Source organism: Coenobita brevimanus, chromosome 33 (genome assembly GCF_032717465.1).
Source record: "Coenobita brevimanus isolate Jiangsu-jjx chromosome 33, ASM3271746v2, whole genome shotgun sequence".
Classification (NCBI taxonomy): Eukaryota; Metazoa; Arthropoda; class Malacostraca; order Decapoda; family Coenobitidae; genus Coenobita; species Coenobita brevimanus.
The window spans coordinates 9,891,317-9,916,600 of record NC_136986.1 but is presented as its reverse complement, the minus strand read 5'-3'; the positions used below and the strand labels follow the sequence as shown (position 1 = coordinate 9,916,600).

At 40.5% G+C, this 25,284-nt stretch overlaps 1 non-coding gene across 1 annotated transcript; it reads right to left on the bottom strand.

Annotated features, from left to right (window-relative positions):
* Nucleotides 1-24,732: 24,732 nt before the first annotated feature.
* Nucleotides 24,733-24,851, bottom strand: LOC145395966 (5S ribosomal RNA). Its single transcript, XR_013896693.1, has one exon. It is a non-coding gene; the product is annotated as a 5S ribosomal RNA (ribosomal RNA).
* Nucleotides 24,852-25,284: the final 433 nt, after the last annotated feature.

Genomic DNA, 25,284 nt, shown 5'->3' with positions numbered 1-25,284 from the left:
GCACTGAGACTAAATATGAGTGTAGGCGTATTAACGAATGTAACTGTGAGAGGAGGTTGTAGCACGGGCCGAACAGGGTGGTAGTCCCGAGGGGAATAGGAATGCTGGTGATAGGGAGAGCTGGAGCTCCTGTTTCACTAGCTATTTAAACATACCCCTTTGCTGACCTCTTCAGCGTGACAGTAACATGGAGAGTAGACCAGCATACTCTCCCAAACAATTCCTCTAACTATCTTACCACATGCACTTTACACCACATGCACCACATGCACTTTACATTTCACACAACATATCCCACTACATTACAGGGGTAGGTGACAGCAAGGGCATGCAACCAGAAAACTTTCCCACCGCTACATAGTGGTGGACTTCTGGGGAGAGGCATTATGGGGGTTCCGCTGGCATAGATCATGGGTCAACGGCGAGATGGGGCTTGGGCCTGTGATAAAGGGTACAGGGCATTGCAGTTCTCAGGCTGCCGATTCTACCTAATAGAGAGGGGCCCGAACCTAGGAGTAGCGCCCCAGGAGGTGCCCTATTAGTGGGTGTATGATAGCGGGACAGTTGTGCCAAGGCGCACTTGGAGAGTGTCCCTGCAGCTGTCCTGGCAGGGTGCCCTGAGGCCACTACCACAGCCACTGATAAGCTGGTGGGCTAGGGATCCCGGATCCATTCCTTGGACCTGGGACTGTGCAGTGAGTGGGGCCTGTGGTGTGTCTGTCCTCCTTTATTAATACTGACTATGACAAAATACAAGGGTAAGTTTCAAAGCAAGCCCGTGGACAGGAAATCACCCAGGGTGATGAGAGTGGGCTCATGGAGTGTGATGGTTGCAGAGAAATGGGTGGAATATGTTATGAATGTTATGAGAGTAACCAATAGGATATTGGAAGTGAAAATTCTGTTCGGCAGAAAGATAACTGCAATTATATCGGCATACCCCACAAGCAGGATTGGATGATGTAGAGAAAGATAGATTTGGGGATGATTTAATACGTGTTGTAGGTAGTATGCGGGATGATGAGATAGTGGTTCTGGAAGGGGACTTATGGTCATGTAAGTGAAGCAGCACAAGGTTATGAAGGAGTACATGGGGGATGTGAGTATGGTACAAGGAATGTGGAAGGGGAAAGGATACTCGAGTTTGGGGAGGCAATGGACATGATTATGTGTAACACATATTTTAGGAAAAGAGAGAGTAGGTTAATTACATATGAGTCTGGGGGAAATAGCAGTCAGATAGATTATTCTCTGGTTAGGAGGGCTGATAGGAGGTTAGTGAGGGATGTTAAAGTTATAGGAAGTGAGGAGTGTGTGCAGCAGCACAAATTATTGATCTGTGATATGGTGCTTAAAGAACGAGTGATGAAAAAAAAGGACTTATGTACCTAGGAGGAAAATATGGAAGCTGGAAAACCAAATAGTAAGGGATGCCTTCTATAGTGAGATAAGGAGAGTGGTGGCTGAACAGGGAGCCGTAGACAGAGGCGTTAATGAACAGTATAGAGCCCTGAAGAACAATCTCTTGAGAGTTAGTTATGTAATATGCAGTTGGACAAGAGGACCACCAAGACATAAAGTAACTTGGTGGTGGGATGAGGGTGTAGAAGCTGCAGTTAAGAAGAAAAAAGGCTTTTCCGGGAATGGAAGAAGGGAGGTAGCAAGGAGGAATACTTGGCTGCCAAGCGTAGGGCTAGAAGAGAAGTATACAGGGCGAAGTCTGAGTCACAGAGACTTTTACTTGATAACCTAAATCATGGAGAAAGGAAAAATATGATATTTAAGGTGACAAATCAGATGAAGAGGGATAACTGGGATATTATAGGTGAGCAGTGTGTGAAGAATGATTGTGACTCATTAGTCTTGTAATATGTAAGTCTTGAGTTTTGGTTAAAGTTATTGTGCTAATCGAAGAGCAGGAGGAGTTAAAGATGAATACAGGGAGTTGATCTTGATTTATTATCTTCAGAGAAAGTCTATGTTGAGCAGCGTATGATTTACACAGGGACTTAATTTACTAAGTCTCGTTGGACCCCTCTCCTTATTTGCTGTCTCCATTACCTATAGGTTCTATGGCTAGCCCCTTTCTGATCTCTGATTCCTACATTCTCGTTTAGCAGGGGTCGTGTCACATGTGCTATACTGTCGTGGAAGCTTCTAGAACTCTGTATGTCTATGTGTATGTACTGCTTCCGGTGCGCTTCTAGTCTTGTACGAGTAGAAACTTCGTAGCTTCTTGTAGTGTGTTCTGTAGATCAGTTATACATACATTAGACTCTTGGATGACCGGTTGTTGTACGTGAGCAGTTTTGTAAGTAGATAATCTTCGTTCCCTTTGTCATGCAATAACAGGAGAGGTAAAGAATAGTATGGGACTATTTTTGTTAGTCTTGGAAATATTAACAAAGTCTCTCACACATGAGTGAAGTATAGAGTCCTGCTGTTACCTCCCCACTGTCTCACTCTATCTCTCTCCCTGCCACCCTCTCGCCCCTGTTGCTAGCCTCCTTCTCCCTACTACTTGTCGGTTCTATGGCTAGCCCCCTTCTGCTCTCTGATTACTACATACTCGTTTAGCAGAGGTCGTGTCACGTGGGCTATACTGTCGTGGAACTCTGTATGTCTGTGTATGTACTGCTTCCATTGCACTTCTAGCATTCCTTCACTTAAGAGTTGCAAGCTAATTTCCTTTTGGATGATTCTTGCTGACACATTTCCTATCTCACACCCTGGCTTGGTGCTTCTGTCTATCTATCTATCTACGAGTTGTATTATTATAATTGGAGTTCTGACATCGCTCGGTCACTCCAGCTGGCGGTCCTCTGACAGCAATCATCACTGACATATGCTAATCTATTAATACAAAACATAGATTATATTACTGTATAGGCATAATATTCATGATAATATTGTACTGGCCTAACAATATTCTAGAAACATAATACATTTTAAACAAATTGTATACATAATTGAACAAATGCATTATAGTTTAATTGATTATAGAATATTGTATAACATAATGTAAAATGTGTATGTATAACAGACATACTTATATAATTATGCAATGGTAATACTGCTAGGTCATTACATTACATATGGAGTTATCCCTTTACTAATATCTAATATTTCACCTAACTTGTGTGATGATTCTGGTAATACAGGATTGTAGTAACATTCCATGAATTGTTACACAATAATTGTATTGTAATTGTTACATATCATTTGTAGTTACATAACTCTAGCAAGTGTATCATAATTGAGGCGCCCCCCGCTGAAGTGATGCAAGTCGCACGAACAAAAAGTCGAGAAAACAGCTTTTGAAAGTTGGCAGGCTGGCTCACTCCCGCTTGCCCTTGCTTCACTTCACCTCTAGAGCGGAAATGAAGCAAGGAGCAAATCGGTGGCACTAACCTCATTTTCAACTCTCATACGTTATTTTCTCAGGTTATTATTAATCTACTGATAATACATGACCTCTTGAAGCACATGGCGTTTTTATACCTTATATTTTAGGTAACTCCATACGATCTCACTCAACATACGAATATTTGTCGGAGTTGCATGGATAATAGAAAATGGCATCCTTTACTTATTAATAATCCTGTAGTTTTAAACTGTCTGAATAAGTGGCTGATGAAGACTGTAGGCCTACCCAAGCCATTGCGAGACAATGACCCTGATAATAATATTATTGAATGTAACTGTGCTTTTTCTTATTGTCGTACTCCTTTGTCACTTAATAATATGATCTTGATGTCAATACTTAATAATTTTCTCTTCATAATACAGTGAATATTATTTTCTTGTAAATAAAAAATAAATAGGAAATGTATAACTCATAAGGACTTTTTAAAATAATACTTTTCTTTAATGCAGCCACGTACACACAATTTGCTTTTTACTACAAATGAAAATAATAATGGCTTTTCTTCCATAATATTATTCTTATAATTTTTTCTTAACACTAACTTAACACTAAGGCTTTCTCTTGGGTACTTCACTTAATCATAGTCGTAGAACCCTCTTTGGCAAAAGGGGTCAACACCGAATAATATTATCTTGTTTAAAAAAAAAAAAAAAACGGTAGGTAATGTAACACTCGTAAGGACTTCTCAAAATAATATTTTTCTTTTATGTAGACATGTACACAGAACTTGAATGTTATTAAAAAAATAATGACTTTCCTTTCATAATAATATTACTTTTTTTCTTAACACTAGCTTAACACAACGAACCGTACAGGTCAGAAAACCACTCACAAAAATGAAAGAAAAAAAAAAGGTAAACCAGTTGATACAAGGCGGGAGCTATGACTGATGGCCCTGCTGCACTCCCATTGGCTGGCGGTCACTATGATGGTAGTGAGCTGATTGGTTGGGCACCTCTCCCGGGCTCTGCCTTACTACAGATCGGAAAGTAAAGTCGTGCAGCATTTCCTCCAAAAAATTGTGGTTTTGTGTAGGATTATGGACCTTATGACCAAACCACTTCCCTGAATCACTTTGGGAAACTTACCTCACATAGAGCTATTATCATGCTACTCGATGCAAGTGAAAACTAAATTTCGACCGAGGTGTCACTTGCATCACTTCAGCAGGGAGTGCCTCAATTCTAGTAAAACTACAGTAATATTGTAGTAACATTGTTGTAATACATAACTGTAACATTGTATGAACTGTTACATAATTGTATTGTTACATAATAATTGTATTGTTATTAATTGTATTGTAATTGTTACATATCGTTTGTAGTTACATAACTGTAGCAAGTGTAACATGATTCTAGCAACACTACAGTAATATTGCAGTAACACTGTAATAATACATAACTGTAACATTGTATGAATTGTTACATAACTGTGTTGTTACATAATAAAAACATCTATCTATGAGTTGTATTATTATAATATGGAGTCCTTACACTAGCATTCCTTCACTTCAGAGTTCCAAGCTCGTTTCCTTTTTGGTTGATTCTTGCTGATACGCTTCCTATCTCACACCCTGGCTTGGTGCTTCTAACTATCTATCTATCTATGAGTTGTATTATTATATTATGGAGTCCTGACATCGCTCGGTCACGCCAGCTGGCGGTCCTCCGACAGCAATCAACATTCTATCTATCTATCTATTTCCAGACGCCTCAATCCCCTTTGGGGTGGCCACAAACAAATCGCCTCCAAGTCGCCCTGCCCCTGCCATTTCACTGTCCTGCTCCCAACTCACACCCCCCTCTCTCATATACCTCTCCACCTCATCCCTCCATCTCATCCTCGGCCTCCCCCTCCCTCTTCCCCCCTCCACCTCACTCACATACACTCTCTTCGTCAGTCTTTCACCCTCCATCCTCTCCACATTGCCAAACCACCTCATTGTGTTCCTCACAATGCTTCCTTATCACATCCTCATCAACATTACATATGCTAATCTATTAATACATAACATTGATTATAATATTGTACTGTATAGATATAATATTCATGTTAATATTGCAATGATCCAGTAATATTACATTTTAAACAAGTTGTATGCATAACTTTAACGAATGCAATATGGTTAAATTGGTTATTGTATGACATATTGTAAGATGTGTATGTATAACAGTCATGCATATATGCAAAAAAATAAATAAATAGTTCAAAGTTAAAATTATGGTAAGAGCTATTAATATTTCATATAGAGATAATGATACTGGTATACTTCCATATCATGTCATTCATTTTTTTTTTTTTGTAAAATTAATCCTATATACAAAATATGTACATTTCATCCAGGGGGATATACTTGAATTCACACTTTGCCCCCACTAAATACTGACTCCAAATTTGCAATTCTTGCATGCATTCTGTGCATTGCGCACAGCAGTACTGCAAATACAATACAGAAGATTATAAAGACAGTAGGTGCTGGGCTGTACTCATAATATGGGTTGTACATACTCAAACTCAAATCTTCCCAATGCTTCATTGTTTCATTGATCAGTTGCATAGTTTCAAACTTAGGTGAAGTCAACTTGATACCTGAAGGAAGGATAGTGGTGAGCAGTAAAGATAATAAAGATGCATGGAGAGAGCATTATAGCCGGTTGCTGACTGAGGAGTTTGACTGGGACAGGGAAGGTTTGGAGCCACCAGATCCAGTGTTTGGCCCTTGGCCATTGATTGATGCTTCTACTGTGAGTGAGGCAATAGGCAGGATGAAGGTGGGGAAGGTAGCAGGTGTGTCTGGGTTGACTGCCGAAATGTTGAAGGCCTCAGGCGATATAGGGGTGAGTTTAGTCACTGACCTGATAAATAAGATTATCTATGAGTGTGTTGTCCCAGAGGATTGGCTGAAGAGTGTAATTGTTACTGTGTATAAAGGGAAGGGCGAAACCCTGGAAAGAGGAAATTATAGGGGTATAAAGCTTTTAGATCAGATAATGAAGGTAATGGAGAGAGTTTTAGAAGGTATGATTAGAGAAAGAGTGAATATAAATGAGATGCAGTTTGGGTTTATGCCAGGTAGGGGAACCACTGATGCCATATTCATTGTTTGACAGTTTCAGGAAAAATATATTGGTAAGAAAAGGGATCTGTATTTTGTTTTTGTTGATTTGGAAAAGGCCTTTGACAGAGTCACTAGAGAGGTGGTGAGGCGCGCAACAAGAAAGCTTGGCATGGAGGAGTGGCTGGTTAGGGTGGTTATGGCTATGTATGTGGGTGCTCGCAACCAGGTAGGAGTGAATGGAGATTGAGTGATGAGTTTTCTGTGAATGTTGGTGTGCATCAGGGGTCAGTTTTGAGTCCCATATTGTTTATCATGGCACGTGATGCTCTCTCACATGACTTCAGAAACGGACTCCAGTGGGAGATGTTATGTGCTGATGACTTGGTGTTGATTGAAGAGAACAAAAGTGAGGTTCAGGAAGTGGAGAGATGGTATGGTGGACAAGGGCTTAAGGGTAAATGCAGATAAAACAAAATATCTAGGGTTGGTGGCGGTACTGTCAAAGACGAGGGAGAGTGGCCATGTGCAGTTTGCCACAAGGGCGTGGGAAGTAATTCCATCTTGTGCAGTGTTTGTGATAAATGGGTGCACAAGAGATGTAGTGGTATCAGAGGTAGACTGTGAGATAATGCTAATTTTATGTGTGCGGCATTTTGGGGGGAGCAGATGAAGATTGTTAGGTGTGAAAAGATTGAACTTGCTGGTGAATCTCTTGAGTGTGTGGAAGAGTTTTGTTATTTGGGAGACGCTGTGTGCTGAAGGTGGGGCTGGAGCTAGCTCTGTGGCTAGGATGAGAAGTGGTTGGAAGAAGTTCAGGGAGCTCTTGCATCTCCTGACATTGAGAGGACTCTCCCTGCATGCTAAGGGGTATTTGTATGCAGCATGTGCTAGGAGTGTAATGCTCTATGGTAGTGATACCTGGGCAGTAAAGGAGGAGGATACTCGCAGGCTCAGACGTACAGAAATGACAATGATTAGGTGGATGTGTAGTGCGTCCCTGCGTCCAAGGTCTGGGGGGGCTGGGTTTATGATAGAAAAGTTGAGAGGTAGGATGGGACTGGAGTGTATTGGTGTTGTGATGAGGAGAGGTAGACTGAGATGGTTTGGGCATGTGGAGAGGATGAAGGATGATAATTGGGTGAGGAAGGTGAGAAGTGTTTATAATGAGGGTGGGGTTATGAGAGGTAGACCAAGAAAGACATGAGATGAGTTCATTAAGTGTGACCTCAGGGTTAAGGGACTGAACAGGAAGGCTGCAATAGATCGTGCAGCATGGAGAGCCGCCATTAGGTGACCAAGGCCGATACATGCAAGCATGTTGGAACCTTTAAAAACGAAATGAAACGAAACAAACTGTACATCATAAGGACCTGGTAGTGACGGATTGGTGAAGGAGACTGTATAATCATCACAAATTGCCGTGTTGTTGATCAGGGCCTGCTTCATCACCCACGGTAAATTAGATGCATACTCTCATTGGTCAAGGAAGATCTATAGCACCTTTCGTTGGGGATATATATATATATATATATATATATATATATATATATATATATATATATATATATATATATATATATATATATATTTTACACGTTCCTCTCCTCTTTTGTGTTGCATAAATCCTACCAATTTCACTTTACTTTGCACAAATAACCTAGAAAATAAAGTAACCATCCACATCCAAAAAAGATGTCCACAAGGAAGTGGTGGTATGGAGCTTCCTTCAGTGACAAAAATCCGAGCCTTTGTCATCTGACCTTTAGGTACTCACTGCCGTAACGCTCTGTTGATAATTTTGTTTCATATTAACAGTCCGCATTATTCCCTTCACTTATTCTTGTTCATAGCAAGTTAAAGAACAATGGTCAGCATCTGCCTCCCCAATATAAAAGGCAGATTGGGAGAGGATGAAAAACACGAAGACAACGAATTTTAATTATATTTGAAACTGACGTAAATGCACTCTTGTTTCAAAAATTTCGTTCCTTCTGCTGCCCATTTGTAACTCAATCATTGTATATACAGTAATTGTAACTAACAACTGGGTAAAACTAAATTACATAAGTAACCAAACATACTATAGTGATTGTATGCAACCTAAAGGCCGCTTTCACACGAGGCCACCGGTGGCCGCCACCAGTGGCTGCAATTAGTTGCCTCCCATAGTTTTCAATGCAGCCTTTCATACGAGGCCACTGCGGTTGCCCAGCCGGCAACCAGCTCCAGGCGGTGGCTCGATTGTGCAACTAATGTTTTTTTTTTTTTTTATGTGACCGACTCTGGGCATAGGCTTCACAGCCTGCTTTCAAGGCCCAGTAGTCCTCCTACGTACCGCACACCTCTACATGTCACCACTTCGGCGCTAACACCCACCTTCCATACTGAATACATGCTAGGGCTGTCTCATATAGGACTGGTGTATTGGTATTAGCGGGGGTATTTTTACAACATGTCGGAGGGTCTTCTGGTAGAACAGTAAAGTCTGATTTTAAGAAATTCAAATCCTTAAACTGTTCCCTGCACCAGCGGGATTTGAACCCGGGTCCGTTAGGACTGCAGGCCGACTCTCTACCTATTGAGCCACCGCCTCCCCCACTGGCGGTTGCTGGCACTCACTGTAAAGCATTTTTTCAAATCGGAACTTTCATACGGCGACACTAGTTGCCAGCCCCTTCACACTGGGCCACCAGTTGCAGGTACCGGTGGCCTCGTGTGAAGCGGCCTAATCCAGCTAATATTAGGTTACGAGTTGCTGAGCGACAGGAGGAGGAACGGGACTTTTGGAGACTGTTGTATATTAAAGTTAGTGCCAAAATAATATTAGTGTTCATTGCGTTCATTAGTTTCACCCTCTGCCAATTTGTCTTTTATGGGGGGGAGGGAGATCATTCTTATTATAACTGATAGAATATTTTGCAGAAATTATCCTGGTCAGTCAAGCACTTCACAACGCTGACATATTTTATGAGTACGCCAACCCTTGATATCTCATCACGGTTTTATTCTGCAACTGACCGGCCCAGGGGCCAGTCTGACAGAGTTAGTGTTACCAAGAGACCGGTCAGAAGTTAGTCTTCCTAGAGCCTCCTGGATGGTTACAGGTACCTTCCTAGGATCCCCCAAGATGATTAACATGGATTATTGTTATATTCACACATTTTCGTTTATGCCAAGAGCCCAGAGTGTCTGACAATATACAGCTTGGCACTTTTCGTCTCAGAGAACCGGAGGAATGTGATGCCAAATTCTCCACCATCTGAGCACTTTGGTAATAAATGAAATTGAATGGAAAACATTATGATGCTGAATGAGGTAGGTATATACTTTAATTAATTTTGACAATATATTACACCGAAAATCAGGGGCCAGTTTAAGCAGTTACTAGGACAGGGTAAAATGAGTCATTTGAGATGTATTTTCATCTACTGGTATACGAGTTCACATTCTGACGATGACGAGCAAGGTATATGTTGAAAGTGAACTTATTCACGTCTTCAAAGTGGAGAGGTTCGATATAACATCAATCACCCCTTCACTATGAAATGTCTCCCCAGTTGAATGAAATAGGTTGTGGGTTGCCAGAGTAACTAATACATCGCAGTGAGTGGTTTAAGAGATATACAGTGGTATCCTGCTGCCAAACAAGGAAAGTAACCCGGCACTAATGCACACTATACAAAACTGCAAAATAATTACATTGCGATATACTGCACAATATATATATATATTTTTTTACCTACTGACAAGAATTCCTCTTGCCGGGAAGGAGTCAGAAACATCCTCAATGAAACTCCTTTCGTAATATATGTCATTAAAAGAATAATACTTTCGTAAAATATGTCATTTAAAGAATAATAATAATCGTCAAATGACAGTAAGACTGATATGAAGAAGGTAAAGGGATTTACACTCAGGATTGTAAACGTAGACAGGATATATTGTTATTTATGCAGACTATTGCCTTATTAAAAAAAAAAAAAAACTAAATGGCGGCGGTTTCTTGATATTCCTAAACAGATTTTAGTGTCTTGCGTTCCAAGTTTCGCCGCCAGTTTAGTCCTGTCACGCTTTTCTGTAACCTCAGATCAAGACTGATTGACAACTGATCGAGGCCCGAGACTCCAAGAGATGTCCCGCGATTTTCGTATTATTTTTTGAGCCCCACAATGACTATTTGGCGATTCCAAGAATACTGACTTCTCAAGCATGGAAAGGAAGAGTATGTGCATCCCAAGAGACAATGTTTAATTTCGCACAAAACACTGTGGGCAAGGGAATGAAATGGCGTTGCTGGGATAGTGTGTCGTCTCTTGTCGCTATACTCGTTCTCCAGGACGTGGTTTCGAGCTGACGTATTCTCTGACAAGCTTTGGCATCCACATTTCTCTCCTGCTGCCAGCGGTGAATCCATCTGTAAATCGAGGAGACACTTGCTCCAGTCTCCAGGGCAATGTTTCTCACCGATACGCCTCCCAGCCACATCCTCACTATATGCAAACGATCTGCCGTCACAGATGGGTAGAGGATTAGGCGCTTATGAATTTACTTCAAAGTGTCAGACAAAATACCTATGCAGCTTTATTTATGTGCTAAGAAAGGAAGCGAAAAATTAAATCAAAATAAGCCATCATTAATATCTTGTACGATCTTGTCATGTTGGAATAACAACGATGCATATTTGCTCTTTCTTTCACACACACACACACACACACACACACACACACACACACACACACACACACACACACACACACACACACACACACACACACACACACACACACAGCACAAACTTCCATCAACACCCTTTCAATCCTACGGTTGGAAGATGCTAGACTACAGTAGAAAAACCTTAGTCTACAGTCCACCAGGTTTACGTTCACATAAGCCAAGGGTTGCAATTAATACAATTTATACAGTACAGTATCATAGAAGCATATATTCAATTGTATATCCTTATACAGATTATCTCAGTACTCAAGTTCACAAGATCTGAGTGTACTTTATTCTAAACAAAGTTACCCCATCACTGGACTAGTTCCCGCAATTTACATAACCTTATAATAAATTGAAGGTTATTTATTGACTGTGCATAATACGGTGGAATTAAGAGATACTGCTGCGTTAATATAGAGGTAACAATACCACTATTACCTCATCTTTGCAAAAGGATAAGGAAATGTAAGTACACATCCTCCCTATGCCTGTATTTCTTCCTGCAGAAACAGATTTGTGTTATGACAAAATGACAGATCTTCATCTTTTATCCTAAGTCTGACTTCTGATCCAGGAAGAGAGTAAGAGAAATATATTCCACTCTCTCAGAGAGTATCATACTCCACTAAGGAATAACGTGTCCTTTTTCTTCTAGTCGTACCGTACCGAGGTTCGTCACAAGGACGCCTTTGTTTGTTTGTCATGTGTACCGAGCTTCTTCACAAGGACGCCTTTGCGTGATGACACCTATATGACTGGGTGACTCCACTTCCTGGCTAAACAAACATTCAACAGCTTTCTCCCTATCACTCGAAACGAGGATGGTGGACTTTAGATGAAACGCGGTATCGGCCTGCAGTTCACAGGGTTCCCAACCAGATAAACCTGGGGCAACAAACACTCAGGTTACACACTGTCAATTTCGAGGCGTGTGTGAAAGTGGCTCTGTTGTGTTGTTCTTACTGTTAACCCTATACTGCTCTGGAAGGAATGCTCCTTTCTAAAGCTTTAGGGTTTCTGTGTAACGTGCGGATCACTGATGTTTGACGAAATGAACTTATTGACTATGAGCCGGTAGGTGAAGAAAGATAGGCTAAGAACCATTCCTTTCAAACATTATGCCCAGAATATTCAGCCAAGAAAAGGTTGCCAGATATCTCTTTAAAAAAAATCATTAACTGATTGATTAACTGAAATAAACTCTTGCAACGCAACTGCCAGAGTCAAATTCCAAAATAATATGATCATGAACTTCAGAGTGAAAAAAAACAAAACAAAATGTGCTAGGTGGCAAATTTATATAAAACAATGAGCATTACAACCGATCGGCGTACATAATGGCCAACTTACACTGTTTGCTGTAGTTAAATGGAGTTAGTCTTGGAGAACGACCCATGTCAATAATCGAACATCGATATTTCTGAGCCATCAGAGGAGGCGTGTGTCTTGGTTGAAGAGGGATGTATGTGGATGTTGATATCTGTGAGGTGGAGTCAAGATTCCGCAACTTTGAGACGTGAGTGAATGCGTATGAGGATCATTCAACATTTTTTTTTTTTTTATGTAAGGAAGGAGGAGGAACCAAAGGCAACGAGCCTGCAAAACTGTTCCCTCCAAGAGAAAATCAAAATACAAGAGAGAGCCAAATTCAAGATCCATTCATTTCGATATGCCTGGACACACTGTGTTTGAAAGACTGGGGATCATAGGAAGCAGGAAATACAGACAGAGTGAGACAATTCCAGAGCTGACCTGTTGCATAAATGAAGGACTGAAAGTAACGGTTAACTCTTGCATTAGAGAGGTGGACAGAAAAGAAGTGAGAGTTTCCTGCTAGACGGGTGCAACGCGCCCGTCATAGAGGTGGAGGAATTGATGCAGACAGTTCAGAGGAGCAGTAACCATTGAAGTAGTGATAGAAAAGAGATAAAGATACAACAGTGCGATGAAGAGACAGAAGTTGAAGGGAGTCAGTAAGAGGGGGAGAGTTGATGAGACGAAAAGCCGTTGACTCCACCCTATTGGGAGGAGCTGTATGTGGGGAGCCTCCCCACACATGAGAGTTGTACTCCATGCAGGGGCGGATAAAACCCCTGTGTAGAGTCAATAATTGTGCAGGGGTACAGAAGGAACGGAGTCGGCTTAGCACACCCAATCTCTTGGAAGCAGATTTTACAAGAGATGTAATATGATCTTTCCAAGATAAGTCCCGAGTAAATGAAACCCCAAGGATGTTCAACGATGATGCAGGATTAAGATGAATATTATTAAACATTAGTGGGTATACCTGTGGAAGATTTTGTCGAGTTGATAGGTGCAAAAACTGAGTATTTGATGCATTAAAATCAACCAAATTATTTTTACCCCAGTCAGAGATACGAGCCAAGTCAGACATTAGGTGTGCCATAGCCTCAACCCTTGTTTGTTGAAGTAACTGCTGAGATGGACCTTGTGGGAATTGAATGGAAACGTGAAGGGTGGAGTCATCAGCGTATGAGTGGATAGGGTTAGATGTACAGCTTAGCAGATCATTGATGAATAAAAGGAAGAGAGTTTGTGATAGGACAGAGCCCTGATGAACACCACTGTTAATAGATCTAGGAGAAGAACGATGGCTGTCTACAACAGCAGCTACAGAACGACCAGAAAGGAAGCTAGAGATGAAGGCACAGATAGAAGGATAGAACCCGCAAGAGGGCAGTTTGGAAATTAAAGATTTATGTCAGACTCGATCGATAGCCTTTGAGATGTCAAGTGCAATGGCAAAGCTTTCGCCAAAGTCCCGAAAGGAGGATGACTGGGAATCTGAAAGGTAGGTGAGAAGGTCGCCTGTGGAGCGTCCATGATGGAATCCATACTGACGATCAGAAAGAAGGTTATAATACGAAAGATGCTTTATGATTTTTCAATTAAGAATAGACTCGAAAACTTTTGAGATACAGGATGTTAATGCAATTGGACGATAGGTAGAGGGTTGGGAATGGTCACCCTTCTTTGGGACTGGCTGAATGAGAGCAAACATCCAGCAAGAAGGAGAGGTACAAGTTAATAGACAAAGGTGAAAGAGTTTGCCTAGGCAGGGTGTAAGCACAGAAGCAAAGTTCTTGAGAAGAACAGGAGGGACTCCATCAGGCCCATATGCCGTATTAGTATTGAGGCCTGTGATGGCAGAAAATACATCAGCTGAAGAAATTTTAATGTTAGCCATGATGAAGTCAGAGAGGGGGGAAGTGATGAAGGAACAGCACCGGAATTGTCTAAGGTGGAATTGGAGGAGAAAGTCTGAGCAAAGAGATCTGCTTTATCAGTAGAAGAAATAGCTACAGAGCCATCAGAATAGAAAAGAGGAGGGAAGGATGATGAGGTACAGTTGTTAGAAAGGTTTCTGGCAAGGTGCCACAAGGAGCGGGAAGAATTTGAGTAAGAGAGTTGAGAGCATTTTGTACAGATGAAATTATTTTTAGCAGAGCGAAGAATAGACTTAGCACGATTCCTGGCAGAAACGTAAAAAAGATGTGATTCAGGGGTGGGTTGGCTCTGGTACCTTTTATAGGCTCTCTCCTTGTTGCGTACAGCATTAGAACAAGCGTGATTAAACCAAGGCTTTCTTGCACTAGTCAAAGGATATGAGAAAGGAATGTATGCTTCCATTCCCAAGATAATAACCTCCGTAAAGCGCAAGGCACACCCAGACGGCTCCCGGCCATGGAAGGAATAATCATTCCAGGGAAAATCAAAGAAGTACCGCCTGAGGGCCTCCCAATCTGCAGCTCCAACGTGCCACAGATGACGTTTCTTTGGAGGGTCCACAGGCCGTACCAGAGCGATAGGGCAGGTTAAGGTGATAAGGTTGTGATCGGAGGAGCCCAACTGAGAGAAAAGATTAACAATGTAAGCAGAAGGATTAGTTGTAAAGATGAGGTCATGTATGTTGGAGCTCTCTCCAAGGCGGTCAGGGATACGGGTAGGGTGCTGTACAAGCTGCTCTAGGTCATTATGGATAGAAAAGTTGTAGGCTTGTTCACCAGGTGGATCAGTGAAAGGAGGAGAGCCAAAGGTGGTGGTGAACATTGAAATCTCCAAGAATGGAAATTTCAGAGAAAGAAGAAATGGATAGAATGTGGTCCATCGTAGAAGTAAGACAGTCAAAGAATTTTTGATAGTCAGTAGAATTAGGAACTAATTAAACAGCACAGATATATTTAGTCAGAGAATGATAGGAAAGCCGAAGTCAGAGTGTAGAGAATTCAGAAGAATCGAGTTCAGGAACACAGGCTTTGGTTAGGTTATTCCTTATATCTATATAAAGAGAGAGAGAGAGAGAGAGAGAGAGAGAGAGAGAGAGAGAGAGAGAGAGAGAGAGAGAGAGAGAGAGAGAGAGAACCATGTCACCCTGTCCCCTGTCCCCAGCAAGGGAAAAGTCATATAGATGATGATGATGATGATGGTGAAAAACTCTGTGCATCCAAAATGCGGACAGACCTGCCATAAAATACTGTATTTATCTCCTGTCCAATGACGCCCTTTCAGTGTATTTGTGTTCTATCCAAATAATTTAGATTCAGTTTAAAAGGATTTCAGACTGTAAAAGAGTTTTTTACTGGTTTATTCAGTCAAGTTAGTTGGGGAAACCACTCCCATTCCTGACCGTAATCGTCTGGTGCTGTTAGGATTGATTGACAAACCTGTAGAAAAAAAAATGACTGCGCAACTCCCTTGTGTGGCACCGGACAGCAGTGAAACAGACGATACGATAAAGTAAAAGGAATAAAATTAAAACACTAAAAGCACTAAACACTAAAACTTACAAAGAAATCTGATTGTCTGCACAAAGGAGCCGATTCCCCCATCCCTCACCATAGCACAAGCACCGGGCTGTGGTAGTAATAACGTAAAGACGTACTGTAATATGAGGGACAGGGTTAACCTCAATCCGATGACATCTTTTTCATATTTATCAGGCCTTCACTAAACAGTTTTACTGCAAGTACGAAGGACATTTATTGAAGAGGTTACTGAAGGTCATATCTAGTCTATTACAAGGTGCATAAAACCGTCAAGATGATTAACCTGGTTAGGCTACTGCGATTGTGTCAAAGTTTATTGTTACCCCCAGAAAATAATATTAAACTCAGGAAGAATTTCTCGTATTCAAGGGGTTCATGATAGATACATCTGACCGCCCAAGATCAGATTCAGATTGTTTTCTCCCAACCTCAATAAAATGGCCTGGAGATTTCAAAATCATATTATGAAAGATATTTTTTCTTATATCAGCAAAATCAAAGTTCCTATGTTTACTTATTAACCACCAGTATATATATATATATATATATATATATATATATATATATATATATATATATATATATATATATATATATATATAATTTTCGCACCTCCAGATATTTCTTTTCGCAATAGGATAAACTTTTCGGACTGGTGTCTGTATTTTCGTCGGTTTAGGAACACCATAACTGCTCTTCCTTGACAATTTATTTTGTTTATCGGGATACTTTTTATTGTCCTCCTCTGCACATTAAAATAATTAAAATACTAATATTTCCAGCACAAATTCAATACAAATTGATATTAACCAGCCTTGTCCAAAAACAAATCGCTAAGGAACAGGTGTTAGGAAGCTTCCTTACCTGACGAGAACGTGACCCTGGGAGAGTGAAATATAGTCTTCATTAACTTCACCTCTACTAGTGGTCTCTCCCAAAATATTATTAACTGCCAGCAGGAAAACTAATTTAAGACGATGCCGTGATGAAATGTTTGAATGACTGAGGCCCGCATCTAGTCGGCAAAGGCAGCTCCTTAACACCTTTCCCTAGGCGATATAATTTATTTGTTACATCTTACTGTCCTCTTCTGTTACAGAAACACTTCCAGTATCGCCACACCCGGCATAAATAACGCAAACAAGAATACATATTACCCACTAATATCCCTAATTAAATCGACAGGAAAAGGTGTTAGGGAGCTTCCAGAATACGAGCTTTAGATCTGTCTATTAACAGCTCGAGGATGGTTAAGGCAGACAACTTTTATCCCCGTCTCAGTTTTCCCACAGGATATGACCCGCAGTATCAGTTTACATCCAGGTCCCTAATACAATGCTGAAAAACAAACTCAGGTTCTCCCAGTTGTGAGCTGATTGTACTGACAAATGCACCACCAGCCGGCATGAAAAAAATTATCAATATTTTCGAATAATTTTATCACTAAGAGTCACGAGCTTAAATATGGTGCTAGGAATCACAAGGCCGAATTAACCAACCATTGTGTGTTTTTTTTTTTTTTTTTAGTTTCATGTGAGGCGTTGGCTAGGTGATATATTGAATATTATGCAGCCCAATTTCCTGTCTTCCGAGTCCTAGGCAGCAGGTTTTCAGAAAATATGAGTGCTCACCGAGATGGGTAAATGGAGAAAAAGCCTTAACCTTAAAATTCTCATCTGTTCCTCTTACAGTAGTTTCTTCATCCATGTTATTCTGCTTGTGGGATGGAGCCACACCGTCGGCTGCCAAGTTCAGTAAGGGTTGTATCCACTTGTTTTATTTGGCAGTCGACGGCATAGCTTTATTTCACAGGCATTCTGAAGTCTAGCTTCGTGCGAATCGTTTGGCCTGTGAAATGAATATAAGAATATCGATATCTGAGAGGATTGGTGGCCTAGTTACCGGTCGTTGCTTCATGGTTATCTAATAATTTCTGTTTCTATTTCTTGTAACTTGCCACTCAATTATTAGTGAGATCATAGATGATGATTATTTTTATAATGATTCCGAAGACCTCAAATGCGTGAAACGTGAAAATGGCGCAACTTACGAGAGGTAAAGAAGTCTGGTCGACATGTCGCAGCAAATGAGTGATAAAACTTCATATAGGCGTTAAGGAAGGAAAAACATGTCAAGTACTGTTACATCTTTATCTCTTTTTATCGCTGCTTCAATGGTCACTGCTCCTCTGAACTGTCTGCTTGCATTCCTGCACCTCTACGACGGGCGCGTAACACCCGTCTAGGTACAGATACTCATCCCTTTTCTGTCCAGCTCTCTAATGCAAGAGTTAACCATTACTTCCAGTCCTTCATTTATGCAACAGGTCAACTCTGGTACTGTCTCCCTCTATCTGTATCTCCTACTTCCTATGATCTCCAGTCTTTTAAACGCAGTGTTTCCAGGCATCTCGAAATGAACGGATCTCGACTTTGGCTCTTTTTTGTATTTTTTTTTTCTCTTGGAAAGAATGGTTTGTGGGCTCCTGGCCTTTGGTTCCGCCTTCGTTGCATATAAAAAAAAATGAATAATTTTTTGAAGGTTAATCGTGGTATGAGAAAGGAGTGGATTCCTGATGGAAAGATCGTGATAAAGTCCCAGCTGGATCACGGAATAACTTAAGGAGTTGCATTTCTTTCTGAATGTTTACTAAACTTTCACAGGACTAACCGGCACGTCATGTAATATACCCCCGCTAATTCCATCACATTCAAGCTAGAATGTTTGCGTATAGATGATTCAGTATTAATTTCCATGATGTGACATGTGATGGTGTGTTTCTTTCTGCCAAAGTGTCGTATGCACTACTGAGTCTATGTACAAAGTCACACAAATGACTATCCCGTTACCTTTAATGGACTGCCTACTATGTAAATCATAATCTCACTCTGGTTATTTTATTAATTAATTCTGATAAGTGTTCTCAATCATGTGCTGTCTCAAGGAAAGGTAACATTATTGCTTTTGCAAATTGGACTTCAAAGAGATTGTGGGCACTGGGAGTGTGGATGCTTGGTATTCCTTTAGATCCCTCACAATGACTAACACTATACAGGATCCGTATTGTCCCTTGTGCAGTGTACAAATGTCGTGTATGGGTAATATCTGCTTTATAAAACATGTTGTACTCTAAGACTTTTCCTTTTATCGACTCCAGTCCTGTCCTGGACTCATTTCTCTGCAGTAATAAATCACTATTGTTTTCGCTAATATGAAGCACACTGTTCTTCTGACTTTTTTCATTTTGATTGCCTTTGTATTCAATCCTTCAGTAATATGGTGCTTTCTGTACTTGTATTCCCTGTACCTCCAGGCAACGTTATTTATGATAATCAAAACCTTCGTTGTGATTGTGTTAGAAGCAGTCTCCATCAAAATCGGGTTAGTAACACTAATCAAGCCATACACTCACCTCCTTTTCTTCTGCCTACATTTTTAATCTATTTATTAATGGTTAGTTTCATTCCTTCATGCATATTAGTACAGTTGTATAGAACTGGAATAGTCAACATTCATGCTGCCATTCCTTTCCCTGTAACACTATAGCCCGTGTTCCCGTCGGTTAATATAACTCCCTAACACCTCATCTATGCGATCTATTTTGCACATTACTCCTTATTATCATCTTGCAGGTCATTTAAATAACTGAAATAACACGACATTCATCATAAATAATGTAGGAACTGATATTAACTAGCCATATCCCAAATTACATCGCTAAGACCGAGGTGTTTGGGAGTTTCCTTAGCCGACAAGAATAAAGGCCTATGGCTGACAGGAGGCTTGTGAGAAGAGTGATGATAGACTACCAAAGTAATAATAAAATTAGAGGTAGAAGCAATGACGGAACAGGGATCCCAAAGAGGAGATGGAATGACGGTGTGAAAGAGGCAGAGGCTTCGAAGTACAGAGTCTCGCATATCTAGGAGGAGGTGAGGCGGGTATGGAGCAAAATGGAGTGGAATGGACTGATATCTGGGGAGGAGAGAGAGTTGAGAGTCGCGGTCAGTGATTTGTAGCCAAAGAGAGAAAGATGAAGTGACCAGAGTAAACAGTGTAAGAATCAACGGTGTCTAACTGGAAATTTGAAAATGATGGATGGTCGTGGAATAAACATGAGAAAAAACAAAAAGCATAAATCTTCACTGCCGACTGGATTATTGTGTACGACTTAGGGATCTGTTTCCTCAGGGATCAGTTTTGGCGCCAACCCTCTTTCTCATACATATAAATGACCTCCTATCTGTCACGCACAACCCAATACACTCTTATCCTGATGACTCGACCCTTCATAGTTCTTTCACATTTAGTACCTCCTTTACAAAATTTGATATTATAAATTCCCAAATAAACACAGCAATTTCTCTGAACCAGGACCTTTCTAAAATTAATAAATGGAGACAAAAAAATCTGGTCTCATTTAATGCTCAGAAAACTAAATACATTATTTTCTCCAATAGAAAGAATCTCTCAGACTCTCACATAATTTTAAATGATGTCAGTATTGCCATATCCACTACAATTGATATCCTAGGTGTTACTCTAAACCCCAATCTAAGCTGGACAACTTATGTTAAATCCCTTGCTAAAAATGCTTCTAAAAAACTGGGACTTATGTACAGAGTTCGTGAGTTCTTCACTGACGAGCAGTTGGCCACAATATACAAAAGTCATGGGCGTTTTCAGATCGAATACTGTTCACTACTGTGGAGTGGATGTGGAGCGGTTGCATTGAGGCAGTTGGACAAAATTAAAAATAAAGCCATTAGATTAATCAATAATCCTGCCATAACGCAGGACCTTCCTCCGTCATCAGTACGTAGAGATGTTACTTCTTTAGCACTATTTCATCGATATTTTTACCGTAAGTGCTCTAACGAACTGGCTTCAATTGTTCCTCCCTTTCACATTTTCTCCCGAAATACTCGGGCAGCTGGGAGCGCCCACGAACTCACACTCTCTCCCACACAATGCAGAACCTCTGCTTATCAAAATTCAGTTATCCCCAGAACTACTACTCTCTGGAATTCACTTCCAGGGAGTTGCTTCCCACATACATTTAATCTTCTCAATTTTAAATCCAATTGTTATAAGTATTTTATGAATGGGGGATGCCTTTAGGCACATGGACTTATTTTTGTTCCTTTGTTTTTTTCTTCCTGGATTCATTATAAAAAAATAAATAAATAAATAAACCAACTAGGTTCGCTTCTACCTAACTACTGTAGGTTCACTTCCAGTCTGTTATATTAGTAATCATTGCATATACAGGCAGCTACTGACCAGCATAAAGAATGCACCAGAAATTTTACTGGATTCAGCTCATACGTCACGTTTAAACTGAGTTATAGTGTTTTGGCGACGTAGTGTTATATTAATAATGCAGAAAACTGTCACTTCCCTGTGTGTGTGTGTGTGTGTGTGTGTGTGTGTGTGTGTGTGTGAGAGAGAGAGAGAGAGAGAGAGAGAGAGAGAGAGAGAGAGAGAGATGTTGGAACTGTTAAAAATCGCAACACGAAGTATTAACACACCTCTTTAAGGGCATGGCAGGGCCTACCTTGTCTTGGTAAGGTTTCCAAACAGCAGAAACTTCCATCACTCGGATACCTTCCCTACTGAGTGTCTTCTCGATCATCTCACTTTTATACATCAGCGCCAGGCACAGAGCGACGACGCAGAACATGCTCTGCTCTGCCGCATTTTGCTTGGCTTGACATTTTGTTTTCCGGGATGAATAAACAACGTGACGAGAACAAAAACAGCAAACTTACCTTAGAAATAACAGTAAATGCCTCCCAAGGGAACTGATCATTGTTGTTATTATTCTTTCTTTAGTGTAGCGAGTCCTGAAAATATACAGTATGATATTTGGAGGAATAGTTTTGGCCACATATTCATAGTCCAGCTCACGTATGATGTCATGTAAATGTAAACGAACATAGTTTCATATGTCCATCTAGTTATGCCTGCTCCAAAATTACCTGAACGGTAGGGATTATCACATTATTCTTTTGGTTAATTCACATACAATATTTATGTAAGACACACAACAGGACATGTCATTTAAAATTCACGTTAAATTGTACAAGGAAAACACAGATACCAACAGGTAGCAATGCCCTCACGCAGCTGGAATATGTGTGTGTGTGTGTGTGTGTGTGTGTGTGTGTGTGTGTGTGTGTGTGTGTGTGTGTGTGTGTGTGTGTGTGTGTGTGTGTGTGTGTGTGTGTGTGTTCGACAGATGAATATTAATTTCTTACAATATATTGAAGGTTTAAACAAAGTATTTCATAACAAATCAAGTACAGAAATGCTCTAACATGTTGGTCTGACACTAAGAATCGGTAATAGTTTGGGAGGTCATGTCATCAAGGTTTTCGCACAAAACCAAACAATTGGCAATTTCAAGTCGTCCACTTTGACCCAATATCATAAAAGGTGAATATCAAAGCTTTTGTGAACAATTAATACACTCAAATCAGAAGAAAAAAAAAAGATACAGAACGCTGCTTTTTTTTTTCAGTAACAAATTTCATTATTGTTACTAAAAAAGTCCCACATAAAATAAAGGTAGTAGAATGTAGAAACGCAGTTATGAACGATGCTCTTCCAGCCCCAATATACCCGTTTGTTATACCACGCACTAATTCTGGCTACCTCTCACCGCAGAGAGTACGGTAGAAATTGTTTATGCACGCTTAATAATACGCACATTTACATACGCAGCAAGCACGATGGCACTGCATGAGACAACTCTAGCATGCATTCAGTATGGATGGCGGGTGTTTGCGCAAGTCGATGGCATGTGGAGGTGCACAGTACATGGAAGGACTGATGGCCCGAAGGAAACGAGCTTTGAAGCTTATACCTAAAGTCGAAAAAAAAAAAAAAAGGCTCATATAAAATCGCTCAGGGGGGAACACATGATCACTCTCGTAAAATGTCTGAACAGAGTATAGTAATCTGTGTATATTCCATAACATTCAACCCTAAACTCTCGCCATCCTTTACACAGCATGTTCCTTGATATTGCTTCCAGACTGACAAATCTGTCTTGAGTGGACACTGCTAGCTGCCCTGTAGCGTTCTATATCACCGTTCACAGGATGCTTCTTGCCTCATACAGTAAAATAACCGATTGCAGTTTGAAAAATGACGAATCCTTTAGCATTAGCAACCTCAGTGCATTTTACGCAAAGACTTATATTACCATCCTGCTACATGAACATAAATAATTACCAGCCGCGATAGAGAAGCTGGTATTGTTTTCAATTTGTCTGTGTGTGTGTTTGTGTGTCTGTTAGAACGATAACTTCGCATCCGCTTAAAATATCATCACAAAATTTTACAGGTGTGTAGTAGGGAAAATATAACAAAATTTTGCAGGTGTGTTTTAGGGAAAAAATCACAAAATTTTACAGGTGTGTAGTAAGGAAAAAAAAAAAAATGATCACGAGATCGAAACTGGTGAAGTAGGTCAAGGTCAGTGTGTCCGTTACCACGATAACTTCGCAACAGCTCAAGATATCATCACGAAATTTTGCAGGTGTGTAGTAGGGACGAAAATCTTCTACGAGTTTTGTTTTCAGTTTATTTGTCTCTCTGTGTATCTACGTTTCTGTTAGCACAACAACTTAGCAATCGCTCAAGATATCATCACAAAATTTTATGGGCGAGTAGTAGGGAGGAAAATCTCCTACGAGTTCGAAACTGGTGAAGGTAGGTCAAGATCAAGGTCATATTCAGAGCCACGCTAATTATGTTGAATGGTTAATGCATTCTGCCAGGACTGTCGATGCTGGTTTAGAGTGCGAGCTGTTTGCAGAATCGTTTAATCTCACCCAGCTGGTAAAGCAACCAACCAGAATATCTGATAATCCTGACCATAATGCCCATCTCTTGGATTTATTCTTGACAAATAATCCAGATCAATACAGGATAGAGGTACTTTTACCACTTGGATCCTCTGACCACAATCTCATCAAAGCCTCATTAGTTAACCCCCCCACACCTCCCTATTCTGAACCTGTCAGGGTGACCCGATAGCACTTTGATAGGGCAAACAGGGATGGATTTAGAAATTATCCTGCCGACATTCCATGGCAGTCTTTCTTCTTTAGTGATCCCAGTTCCACCCAGTCCCAGATTTGCCACTTAATACTAGCTGGTATGGATTTATTCATACCAAGTCAACAGTCCACTAAAAGACTGAACTCTCCAAAATGATTTGATAGCAACTGTGCCAGAGCAACAACCCAAAAGTCATTAGCATATAACTCTTACTTAAAATCAAAAACATCTGAATCACTCTCCCAATTTAAAATAGCTAGAAATCATGCAAAAGCTGTATTAAATCTAGCTAAATCAAACTTTCTTCAAAAGCAAGTATCGAAACTAATTAACAACCCTAATGACAATAGAATATTCTGGTCAACTCCTAATTCTTTCAATAATAACTTTAACAAGTCATCTTCCATTCCCCCACTAAAATCTTCAGATGGCAACATTACAAATGACCCACGTGGGAAAGCTGATATTTTTGCCGGTACATTTGCCAGAAACTCGCTCATAGACGATACCAGCCAGAATGTCCCAGTACTAGAACTTGACTCTCCATAAATTCATTCATTCATTCATTGCCAGACGCCATGTATCCCAGACGGGGTGGCCAAGGGCTTAGAGTTAATTGTTTTACAGGGAGGGGCACTAATCCTCCACCAACCCCACTTGACACGTAGGGATGCCAACAGCATCTGGTGTTCCCAGGCAGTCACCCATCCAAGTACTAACCAGACCCAACGTTGCTTAACTTCGCTGATCGGACGGGAAGCGGTGTACTCAACGTGGTATGGCCGTTAAATTACCCCACTTAAAATACAGACAAGATACGTAATATCCATTCTAGACAATTTACTTACAACAAAGTTCCAGGCTCAGATGGAATTCCACCAATTGTTTTGAAAAGGTGTTCTCCTGAACTTGCCTCTGTTCTAGCTAAATTATTCAGACTATGCATATGTACTTGTTTATTTCCAATTTCATGGAAAGAAGCCAATATCCACCCAAATCCGAAGAAAGGTTCCTCTGACCCCTCTAATTACAGACCAATAACTGTCACATCTTTTCTTGGTAAGGTATTTGAAACTTTAATTAATAAGCACATTGTTAAACATCTTGAATCCAACAACTTAATTAGTGATAGATAATATGGTTTTCGCCACGAAAGATCCACCATTGACATACTCAGTCTCTTAACTCATACCATCCATCAATCAATTGATATACATGGAGAA